The following is an 11713-nucleotide window of genomic DNA, read 5'->3' on the forward strand; positions in this document are numbered from 1 at the left end:
TGTTGAACAATGAGAACACATGGACACAGGGAGGGGAGCACTACACACTGGGGTCTGTTTGGGGGAAATGGGGGAGGGACGGGGGGTGGGGAGGTGGGGAGAGACAGCATGAGGAGAAATGCCAGATATAGGTGAAGGGGAGGAAGACAGCAAATCACACTGCCATGTGTGTACCTATGCAACAATCTTGCATGTTCTTCACATGTACCCCAAAACCTAAAATGCAATAAATAAATAAATAAAAATAGAAGCTTCTGCTATTCAGAGTGGGCGCAAGTTCCCAGTGCTCAGGAGTGGAGAAGTTAAGACATGTCCCTCAAGGAGCGGAGAGAACATTCTCAGCAGCGGGTTTGGCAGCCAACTGAGATGGAAGCCATTCAGCAACCCAGCAGGAGCCTTGGGAGGAGGCTGGGCAGGGCAGGGCCAGAGCAGGGAAGGAACCTACAGAAAGCACCGTCTTGGGAATGCTTCCTGGCACGCACAGCCTTACAGTGATGCTCAGTCCCTGAGCCCTCACGTTTTCTCTACATTACCAAGTTTCGGAAACGAGCCCGGATTATGGAATTCCAGGCCTGGATAGATGTTCTCCCAGCTTGTGTTTGTCAGGTGTTTCAAGGCAAGACTCCTAAACCTTCAGGCTCTCAGTATCTTCATCTGTTAAATGAGGGGGATATGGTGATCATTTGGTTTCTTCCCTCATGAGATGCTGCTGATCAGGTGGCACTGCCACTGTCACCCCCCACGGGACACAGCCCACACCCAGCCTGGCCAGGTCTCAGTGCCCTCCCACTGCTGCATGCCTGTGTCCCAGCAGTCTCCGTCGAGCCTCCTCTTCTGGCTCCCTGAGTGCCAACATCCGGCCTTTCTCCCCCAAACAGCCCATACCAGCCTCATTCTTGGCCTTTCCATGTGTCATCACAGGCTTTAAACTGACCCAAATTTGTCAGTTGTGTTAGATGCCTGAGTAGGCTAATTTTTAAATTTCGTCATTTAAAATAGCTGAGCAACTAGTTACTTCCCAGTAAATTGATAGGTTGCTCTCCTGAGTTGGGCAATTGTTTGTTGGCTTTTAGTTTGGAATGTGTGTGTGTGTGTGCGTGTGTGTGTATCTGTGTGTGTTTGGTTGTCATTCAAAATAAATTAAGGGAGAAAATTATAATAAAACCAAGAAGAAAAAAGAACAAGATAGAAACTGAACTCCATGGAGAACACATGTGACAGGCAAAGCTGTGGTCAGTATTTCAATTCTCTGACCATCCTGCTCCCATGTTCCCTATTAATTGGGAAAAATGATTTCCTTCTCTTATGAATAGATAAAACAGTGCCTCACTGACCCGGCAGTCATTCATCCTGAAGACAGATCCAAATCAGGCAGGAAGCCTCCGCACAGGCAGCAGAGGTGGCTTAAGCCTACATGAGAGCGGATTCCCCGTGGGAGGGCACCGCTTCCACCTCCCACACTGTCCCGATCAGCCAGTCGAAGGAACAGTGAGAGGTGACAGCAGATTCAACAATAATAAAATTTGTAATTTTACAAAGTGCTTTCCCTGTTATTGCCACAGTTTGGAGAAACAATATCTAAACAGAATACACACAGGCTACACAGGCTCCCTTGTTATCACCACAGCTTGGAGAAACAATACCTAAACAGACAGTAGACACACAGGCTGCAGGAGATCTGCTCAGTTCACAGTGGTTTGGAACCACAGTTTACTTTAGAGAGACCTCCCCTCGGCCTGGGTAGGTTACCCCTCTCCTGATAGCTGACCATCCTACCTCTCTTCCCTGGGATGAAATTGGCTAGAAAGAGTTGATGTAATATCCTTCCTTAAGCCAATGAGGCCAAAAACTTTAGAATGCTTTGGACAAGCTCCCGTGTCTTGAGCCCCAGCAGAGTGAGCTTCAGGCAACCAGCATGTTGTCTGGTCATTGGGGAGACGCTTTCCACACTGGCTGCATGCAGCAGGCACCCCTTCCTGCCCCAAAACCCCAGGCCCTCTGAGACCCCGCCTTTCCTCAGAAACTTTTCTGAGTACCCCTTGGAATGTGCAGCATTTGGGTAAACTCGGTGCCCTCCCTGGGGCTGAGAAATCTGAGGAATCCTTGCTATAGATGTGCTGTAGTCTTCCAACAGAAGACCCTCGCCAAAGCCCTGCACTTGAAGAGCCACTCCAGGCCTGCTCTGTGGTTCACCTGCCTTAAGAGACTAATATTACTTTAAGAGGAATCGCTCTATAGACACTAGAAATTAAATTATTATTTTTAAAAAGCATCTTTAGAACTAAGAGGTGGTAAGGCATATCCTCTCTCCCCTTTTAGAAGTAAGAGAAGCCCCATAAACAAACTCTGATGACCACAGCAATATGCTTTTTCCTCTTTCCTGGAAAACAAAGAGTGGAGCACATGTCCCCATTCCACTTCGTAATTTGTAATGTAGATTTCTGCCTTCATTCTTTAAGAAATATGTTTGAGTCCTCACTCGGTGTCAGGCACTGAGGCAATGCCCAGGAAATGGTTCATATTGATACTACAGACTGACCTTCAGTCAAACCAGCCCCATAGGCTTTTCCAAACTCTCAAGAACCTTCCAGCTGTCTGCCTGACCTGGGCCTCCACCCCTTCAGTGACTTAATTCTAGGAGGAGGGGATATGAGGGTTGGAAAGGCTGAGAGATCATCAGCTTCAGGACTATCTGTGCCATAAAGAAGGAAACAAGGCCCAGACTGGACAAAGGAAGAGATGATGGTTGCAATGTGCATCAGTGGTAAGAATCCAGCCAGGGAAGGCAGTTCTGCTGAAATGCATTGAACAGGCTGGTTGGGCTCACTTTCTCCATGAACCAGTGAGTTGATGGATCCAGCCTCTGTCCTCAGGGAGAGATGAAGATTCACAAACACCTCATATACAAGGTTGACTGTGGCCAGCGTCATGCAGCAGGGGTGGACCCAAGTTGGAGGCACCACCTTATGTCCCAAGACCTCTCCCATCCTCACATTCATGAAGCTTTTTTTTCTCTAGAAAAGCACTGGGCAGTAGACATATGCGATTCTCTGGCAAGGATGTTCAGCAAATTCCTCAAGAGGGGTTTCCCCAGATTTTGGAGATCCTCTAGAATTTGCCTTTCATGCATGCCCCTGGGGACAGTGCTACATCCTCCCTTAATCTGAAGCAAGCTTCGTGTGGAATAGACAAGTAGCACTTGATCTTTTGGAAGGAAAGTTCTCATACTCACGGTATATTCAGAAGTCCACTGAGCCAGCCAAATGCATCTGCCTTTCTTGCTTTATTTTTTATACTTCCATGGCTTCTTGGAAAAGTAGAGTAAGGCTAATAAAATGAGCTGGCATGAGTGGGCAGGTGATGGAGGCTCTGGGAGCAATGGCCACACCACCTCCCTGGGGGTTCTCTTCACCTCTGGAGGTGGCGGCGAGATATTGTACTGGCCACACCCACTGGGCTGTGGCTTCCCTAATGAAGTCCACTAGACATCTTTTGCAATGACTCTATTTCCCAATTACTCACCTGGTATGGAGGCCAGAATGGTCTACAAATAGATCAGCCTGAAGTCCTAATACTGAATATTCAACCCAAATGTTATCATTGCTGCCCATGGGGACAGGTTGATAACTGGGTTTCTTGGGGTCTTTCCCATTTATCGCTCACCATTTTCTTTTGCTATTTTTCATGTATTCCAAGTTGTCAGCTCTATTACCTTAGCTCACATGGAGTCCTTTGGGGAAAAAGTTTGAGGAGAGATGAATAGACAACTAAATGCATAACTTCCATTAGGAAGAACAGGAACTAAAAATTCACCTCAAAGTTCGTGATCACAGAAATGACAAATTGTTTTCCTATTTCATATTTGCTGTGCTGGAGTGATGAGACCATGGTTGGGTTCTGCTGTCTCTGCCTCCCCTTACTTTTCTATATTTTCCAAACTGTCTTTTAAAAAACAGATATTACTTTAGGATTAACTTTTCAATGGCTTAAAATAAAATAAAATTCTTATCTTGAGTTTTATCACTTGGGGAGAGAAGCGTTGATGACGTCTGAGAACTTCCCAAACTCACTGATCCTGGGATGGAGAGCAATAAGTTCAACATACCTATCTTCAATGCCGCTTTATCTAGTGAGCTCCAGAGAGCAGAAAAATCATTCATATATTTCTTCCCCATTTAGTGGTCTTTCATAGTAGCTCATATCTGACGGAAGCACCTCAGAGGTCTCGGAAGAGCTATGGGTGGTGCTTTTCCTTTCTTTGGGTTGTTGCTTTTAGCAAACACAGGACTCTCATTCTCAGAGCTATTCAGAGCAGGCTACCCAGAGAAACCTTCTTGGAAAGAGGCAACACTAGTTCATTCCCAGGCCTGATTCAGCCACAAGGTCTATGTACTCAGGGCCTAGATGAACAAGGCTTTGGGATGTGGGTTCTAGAACTGCCCAGACCGGAAAGCACCCCTGAAGAAGCCTCTGAGCCACCACCTTCCCTCCCTTCTCTCACCCAGGGAGCAAGGCCTGCCTGCTGGGATGCATGGGTCAGAGACACTGTGTGACTGGCAAGACAAGAGACTTCACGCTGGCCAGCTCTGGTCACCAAAGGAAGGCAGAGGGGACAGAAGGATGGGCTGAGGCTAGGGAGTGCAGGTGTTCCCACTGTGACTATAGAGGCTGTAGCAATGGAAGATCAGAGCCAGTGAGGTGGACACTGACCCAGAATCCAGGTTTGTACCCCTGCTTTGGGAGGGAATACCATGCCCTCTAATTACAGGGTGAGGCCTTTGTGAGTCCAAGAGCCATGCCTCCCTGCCTGCCTGCCCCAGACACACTCTGCTCCAGGGCAAATTCCCACAGAAGGCGTACAGGGAGAGGCCAGGGTGGGGATGCCCACTGAGCGACATGAGTAGTACTGGGGATGCTTGAGTTCAGACAGTGTCAGCGGTCAGTAGGCCACAGGCAGAGGATAGCCACAGGTGGGCTGCAGGCCAGCCAGGCGCTACGCCTTGGTGGGAAGTTGCTGGTCCTGCCTGGGGAAAAGAGCCCCAGGAGGAGGAGGTGAACATCTGTGGAGAGCAGTGAAGGAGACAGGCAGGGAGGGAGCAGCCCCCTCCACACACCCATTAAGGGACCTCAGCCTAGACTTGAGGCAGCCCCTGCCTCCCTCTAGTTAGGATTCAAGGACCATGGATTTGTGCCTGGTATTCACAGGGGCTAGGAGGATGAAGCGGATTGTCCAGTCTGGGGGAATTATTGTTATAAGTTAATTGGCCCGAGGCACTGGCCAGAGGCTGGGGAGTGGCCTGAACATTTTTTACATTATTTCCTTGTGTAGGTGTGAGATGGGAGCTAGGAATTTCCATCCTCACTGTCACTCTTTGGATCTCCCAGATGCCAGACACATGTTAATGACCATGCCACACCCTAACTCCAAGAGCTCTGGTCTGATGGGAACACAGGAGAGCACAGAGACACAAGTCACACTAGGTAAGGGCCAAGGCAGAGGTAACTTTGGGAGATGAGAACATGCAGGAGGCACCTGATCCTACCTGGGGTGCTCTAGACAGCTTCAGAGATGGGGCACTCTTGAGCTGGGTTTTGACAGATGAGTAGGTGTTCTCTAGGAGAAAACTGAGGGCAAGAGAAGCATATCAAGGATTTTGCTTCCTGGAGAAGGTGAGTGAACAATCTAATGCCTCCACAAATTGTAAATGTGACTTTAAAAATACCTATTTTCAGAACATTCCTCTGGGGATTTTGAGTTAGTTGATGCAGGATAAAGCCTGGGTGAGGGTACTTTTAAGAACTTCAAACCAGGGGATTTAATGAGCACCCAAGTTTGAGGATTCCACTCTAAACAAGTGACTCCCACCTGATGATTCCCATGTCTTTTAAAGCATTCAGCCACCAGATATCAAGACGGCTATAAAGCTACAGCATTAAGGTATTAGCACAGAGACAGACAAGTTAACCAATGGAACGGACTAGAGAATCCAACAGAGCCACACAGCAAGTCACCTGATATGTGACAAAGGCATCGCTGTAGCTCAAAGGAAAGGATGATCCTTTCGATTAATGGTAAAAAAAACAAAAAACAAAAAACAAAACAAAACAAAAACCCTGATACCAAAACCTAGCAGAGACACAACAGAAAAAGATTATTTCAGGCCAGTATCCCTGACCTACATTGATGTGAAAATCCTCAATTGGCAAACTGAATCCAGCAGCACATCAAAAAGCTTAGCCACCATGATCAAGTCAGCTTCATCCCTGGGATGCAAGGCTGGTTCAACATGTGCAAATCAATAAATGTAATCCATCACATAAATAGAACCAGTGACAAAAACCACATGATTATCTCGATACATGAAGAAAAGGTCTTTGATAAAATTCAACATCCCTTTATGCTAAAAAATCTTAATAAACTAGGTATTGATGGAATATATCTCAAAGTAATGAGAGCTCTTTATGACAAACCCACAGGCAATACACTGAATGGGCAAAAACTGGAAGCACTTCCTTTGGAAGCAGGCACAAGGTAAGGATGCCCTCTCTCACCACTCCTACTCAATATAGTATTGGAAGTTCTGACTAGGGCAATCAGGCAAGAGAAAGAAATAAAGTGTATTCAAATAGGAAGAGAGAAAATCACATTGTCTCTGTTTGCAAATGACATGATTATATATTTAGAAAACCCAATCGTCTCAGCCCCAAATCTCCTTAAGCTGGTAAGTAACTTCAGCAAAGTCTCAGGATACAAAATCAATGTGAAAAAATCACAAGCATTTCTATACACCAATAATAGACAAGCAGAGAGCCAAATCATGAGTGAACTCCCATTCATGATTGCTACAAAGAGAATAAAATACCTAGGAATACAACTTACAAGGGATGTGAAGCACCTCTTCAAAAAGAACTGTAAACCACTGCTGGAGGAAATAAGAGAGGACACAAACAAATGGAAAAGCATTCCATGCTCATGGGTAAGAAGAATCAATATTGTGAAAATGACCATATTGCCCAAAGTAATTTATAGATTCAATGCTGTCCCCATCAAGCTATCATTGACTTTCTTTGCAGAACTAGAAAAAAACTACTTTAAATTTCATACGGAACCAAAAAAGAGCCCACATGGCCAAGACAATCCTAAGCAAAAAGAACAAAGCCAGAAGCATCACACTACCTGACTTCAAACTATAATACAAGTCTGCAGTAACCAAAACAGCATGGTACTGGAACCACAACAGACATATGGAACAATGGAACAGAGCAGAGGCCTCAGAAATAACACCACACATCTACAACCAACTGATCTTTGACAAACCTGACAAAATGGAAAAACAAAATGGAAAGGATTCCCTATTTAATAAATGGTGTCAGGTAAACTGGTTAGCCACATGTAGAAAAGTGAAACTGGACCCCTTCCTTTTACCTTATACAAAAATTAACTCAAGATGGATTAAAGACTTAAATGTAAGACCTAAACCCATAAAAACCCTAGAAGAAAACCTAGGCAATATCATTCAGACATTCAACATAGACATGGGCAAAGACTTCATGAGACGAAAACACCAGAAACAATGACAACAGAAGCCAGAAATGGCAAATGGGATCTAATTAAACTAAAGAGCTCTGCACAGCTAAAGAAGCTATCATCAGAGTGAATAGGCAACCTATAGAATGGGAGAAAATTTTTGCAATCTATCCATCGGACAAAAGGCTAACATTTAGAATTTGCAAAGAGCATAAACAAATTTATAAGAAAAAAAAATCAAAAAGTGGATGAAGGATATGAACAGAAACTTATCAAAACAAGACATTTATGCAACCAACAAACATATGAAAAAAAGCTCATCATCACATTCATCAGAGAAATGCAAATCAAAACCACAATGAGATACCATCTCACACCAGTTAGAACGGCGATCATTAAAATCAGGAAACAGCAGATGCTGGAGAGGATGTGGAGAAATAGGAACAGTTTCACACTGTTGGTGGGAGTGTAAATTAGTTCAACCATTGTGGAAGACAGTGTGGCGGTTACTCAAGGATCTAGAAATAGAAATACCATTTGACCCAGCAATTCCTTATTACCCAAAAGATTGTAAATCATTCTACTATAAAGACACATGCACACGTATGTTTATTGCAGCACTGTTCACAATAGTAAAGACTTGGAACCAACCCAAATGCCCATCAATGATAGACTGGATAAAGAAAATGTGGCACATATACACCATGGAATACTCCACAGCCGTTAAGAAAGGATGAGTTCATGTCCTTACAGGGACATGGATGAAGCTAGAAACTATCACTCTCAGCAAACTAACAGAAGAACAGAAAACCAAACACTGCATGTTCTTACTCATAAGTGGAAGTTGAACAATAAGAACACATGGACACAGGGAGGGGAACATCACATACCAGGCCTATCAGGAGTGGAGGGCTAGGGGAGGGACAGCATTAGGAGAAATATCTAATGTTTATGACAGGTTGATGGGTGCAGCAAACCACCATGGCATATGTATGCCTATGTAACAAACCTGCACATTCTGCCCATGTACCCCAGAACTTAAAGTATAATAATAAAAAAAAAACAGTGGATGTCCATACAGGAAAAAAATAAACAGTGACCATTTTACTCAACATACAGAAGTTAATTTGAGAAGTCACAGACCTAAATGTGAAAGATATTAGATTGGACTGCATGAAACTATTTATATTTAATTTTTTTAACCTCAAAACCAACAAAAATAAAAATGATAAAGCTTCTAGGAGAAAATATATTAATAGTAGAACATCTTCATGACCATGAGATAGGTAGAAAGTATTAACCATTTTTAAAAAGTGATGAATGGAATTTCACTAACGTTAAGAGCCTTGTTCCTCTGAGATCACCTAAGAGAGTATGAAGGCAAGTCACAGGCTGGGAGCGGTACGTGTAATGTCCGCGTCTGATAAAGGGCTCAGGGCTGTTTTTAGGCACTTCTGCAAATCGACTGAAAAAAGACAACAACTTAAAAACTAAGCAAAGACATGAAAAAATACAAAAGAAGAAATCCAAACGGCCAATAAGCATCTTTTGAAAAGGTGCTTGACATCATTAGTCATCAGAAATATGCAAAACAAAACTACAAGAACTCACTACACACCCACTAGAATAGCTCAGATTAAAAGAACTGGCAACACCAGGGCGTGGAGCAAGTAGAACTCTCTTCCACTGCGGGTGGGTATGCAAACCAACACCAAGCATTGGCTGGAAAATTGCTTGGCAGGATCTATAAAAGGTAAACATATGCTTACCCTTTGACCCATTCATTGTATCTCAGAGTATATGCCCAATAGAAATTAGTGCTTGTGGGTTTACAAAGATGTGTACTACAATGTCCATAGCACCTTTATGTAATAAACCCAAAGACGAAACAACCCAAATGTCCATTTATAGTAGAGTAGGAAGAGAGAGAGAGAGATTCCGGGCCACCATCTCAGATCATACTTTTCATTTCCCTGGGTGGCCCCGCTTTTCTCTGGTTTCCACAGGATCCCCAGTTGATGCTCATGACAGACAGCTTTGGGAGCCAATGATCAAGAATGTGAAACATTGCAAAGCCAAATCCCACTAGAACAAATTATACTGTACCTCCGAGCAACAAGACAATTGGGGAGCTTAATCAATAAATGAGTTAAAATTAATAAATAATTGATTTTGAAAGAAACTCTTTTTAAGCTATCTCCAAGATCCTAGGTTACCCTAAAAAGCTTCTAGTAAAAAATGTTGAAAATCTTTCCATACAGAAATCTAACAGGTAAGAATAAAAAGAGAGAAATAGAAATATATTTTCAAAAAAACTGATTGGGAAGCATTCTGTAAATAGCAAATAAATTCAAGATGGCATTTCAGAACATTTGAGAAAAGGTGAGTTATTGGGAAACAAACAAATCATTTCAAAAACAAAATTACAAGTGTTGGAAGAAAACTTTTTCATAATGTTAGAGTGAGAAAGAACTTCTTAAGCATGATACACAGTGAGAAACCATGTAAGAAAAGATGGCAAAGATGCATATACCATCTTTATGTAATGTGTTACAACTCTACAGAACATGTAAAATTTGCAGTTACAAATCGGAACGTGTGTACAAGATAGAGAGCTAATGTTCTTAACAGCAAAGAGTTCTTATATATCCATAAGTAACCACATGTGTTTCTCAATCAGCAAAAAGGTGAAAAATTCGGGTAAATTTGCATTGAGACATTGTTGGTGGGGGCCGGCTTCGATTTTCCTTATCTTGTTTTCTTCTTTGTCTTTGTCTCTGCAAAACAGGGTACTTTCGTACATATATTAGTAGATACGGTTATTGATAGACATTATGTATTTTTCACATCAACTTTGTGAGTTTCCTGCATAGCTAGACAGTTAGCAGATTCAGGATTCAAAAATCAGGTCTGCCAGTTTTGAATCCTTTGTTCCATGGATAGCTTTCCGGTAGACTATAAATGAAAGCATGGCCACAGCATCTTGACAGCTAGCAGGGACCCATGAAACTCTTGGCCAGACTGGTGATCCAGCTGTAGAGCTAGACATGAGAAGGATGCAGAATGTCTGTCTATTTGAGTGATCACCTTGGTCCTTGGTTCTCTTCCTCTTCCCTAAGACAGAGAAACAGACAGACAGAACACACACACACACACACACACACACACACACACACACAATGCCCCTTGGACTAACCTCACCTCCCCAGTTCCTCCTCAGGTCGGGCTTCCTTGGCCTGCCCCAGGTGTTGCAGATCCCTACTCCTCTTTCAATCCTGGTCCTGCAGCCTCCAGGTTCCAAGTGTGTTCCTCTAGGCTCCTCAGCCCCACAAGCCTTGTCTACAAACTGGGTGGACTTTGCCCAATTACCTGCTGAGCCTGCCTCTGCCACCTCCACCCCTTTCCCAGGATCAGCCTGGCCAATTGGCCCTGCCAAGTGTCTCATTCAGAGAGCAAAGCATCTGGGAGTTCTCTTCCTCACCCTTTGAAAAAGCTCAGGCTTGCTTTTCCTCTCCCATCCCAAATAGCAAGGGGCGCTGTGCTAGGTACACCCAAAGTGCTCTATAGATTCACTGATGAGGGCCTGGCTTGCTAGGACCTGGGTGTTTGGCACCCAGTAAACCACATAAAGGTGAGAGCACCAGAAACCAGAGTGACACAAGCCATACCCTCCCAGCTCCACAGCCCTGATTGCTGTGCTCATCTTAGAGCAGAATCGTCCACCCCTAGGTTCCTTCCCTGGGGCAGGGCAGGAATGGGTGTGGGCACCCTGGCACTGCTGTAGAATACCAGCTGCCTGGCATAGATGTTCACATGACTCTGTCCCACCTCCCAGGTGCAGCCTGGGAGCAGGCAACCCATTCATCCAACCCCACCTCACTTCCGAGCTCTGGGAGGTCTCAGGGCCTGGGCCTGTGGTCTAGGTTCCAGACACAGGTGATCCATAATGCACCTCGTGGCTGGAGAAGCCATCCCTTCCTCTGGTTCTCAGTATACTCACCTGTACAACGGGCAACAGGAAACTACATTGGATCTGTGGTTGCCTGAGACAGCCAAATTATTGGAAGACATGCTGTCAATCAATTTTACTTAAAATAATACAGACCCATGTCCGTGGTAAGTGTCATTCTAGCCAGATCTAGATGCTGGTAGAAGAGCAGAACAAAAGAGGATATAAAAACAAAG

General features: G+C 44.2%; 1 protein-coding gene across 6 annotated transcripts in view; it reads right to left on the reverse strand.

Moving 5' to 3' along the window:
- SERPINA12 (serpin family A member 12) overlaps positions 1–10886 on the reverse strand; it is a 29172-nt gene extending 18286 nt beyond the window's left edge. For 2 of the 6 annotated variants that reach the window (XM_037745192.1, XM_037745188.1), the window contains exons 1-2: positions 3233–3380; positions 518–654 (exon numbers count right to left, since the gene is read on the reverse strand). The gene's annotated coding sequence lies outside the window, so the exon portion shown is untranslated. Of the gene's footprint in view, positions 1–517; positions 655–3232; positions 3381–10724 lie in introns of those variants that run through there. The other 4 variants (XM_037745189.1, XM_037745190.1, XM_037745191.1 and 1 more) reach the window with 4 other exon arrangements.
- Positions 10887–11713: the final 827 nt, after the last annotated feature.

The sequence above is a fragment of the Cebus imitator genome, unplaced genomic scaffold (genome assembly GCF_001604975.1).
Source record: "Cebus imitator isolate Cc_AM_T3 unplaced genomic scaffold, Cebus_imitator-1.0 Scaffold193, whole genome shotgun sequence".
In the NCBI taxonomy this organism is placed as follows: Eukaryota; Metazoa; Chordata; class Mammalia; order Primates; family Cebidae; genus Cebus; species Cebus imitator.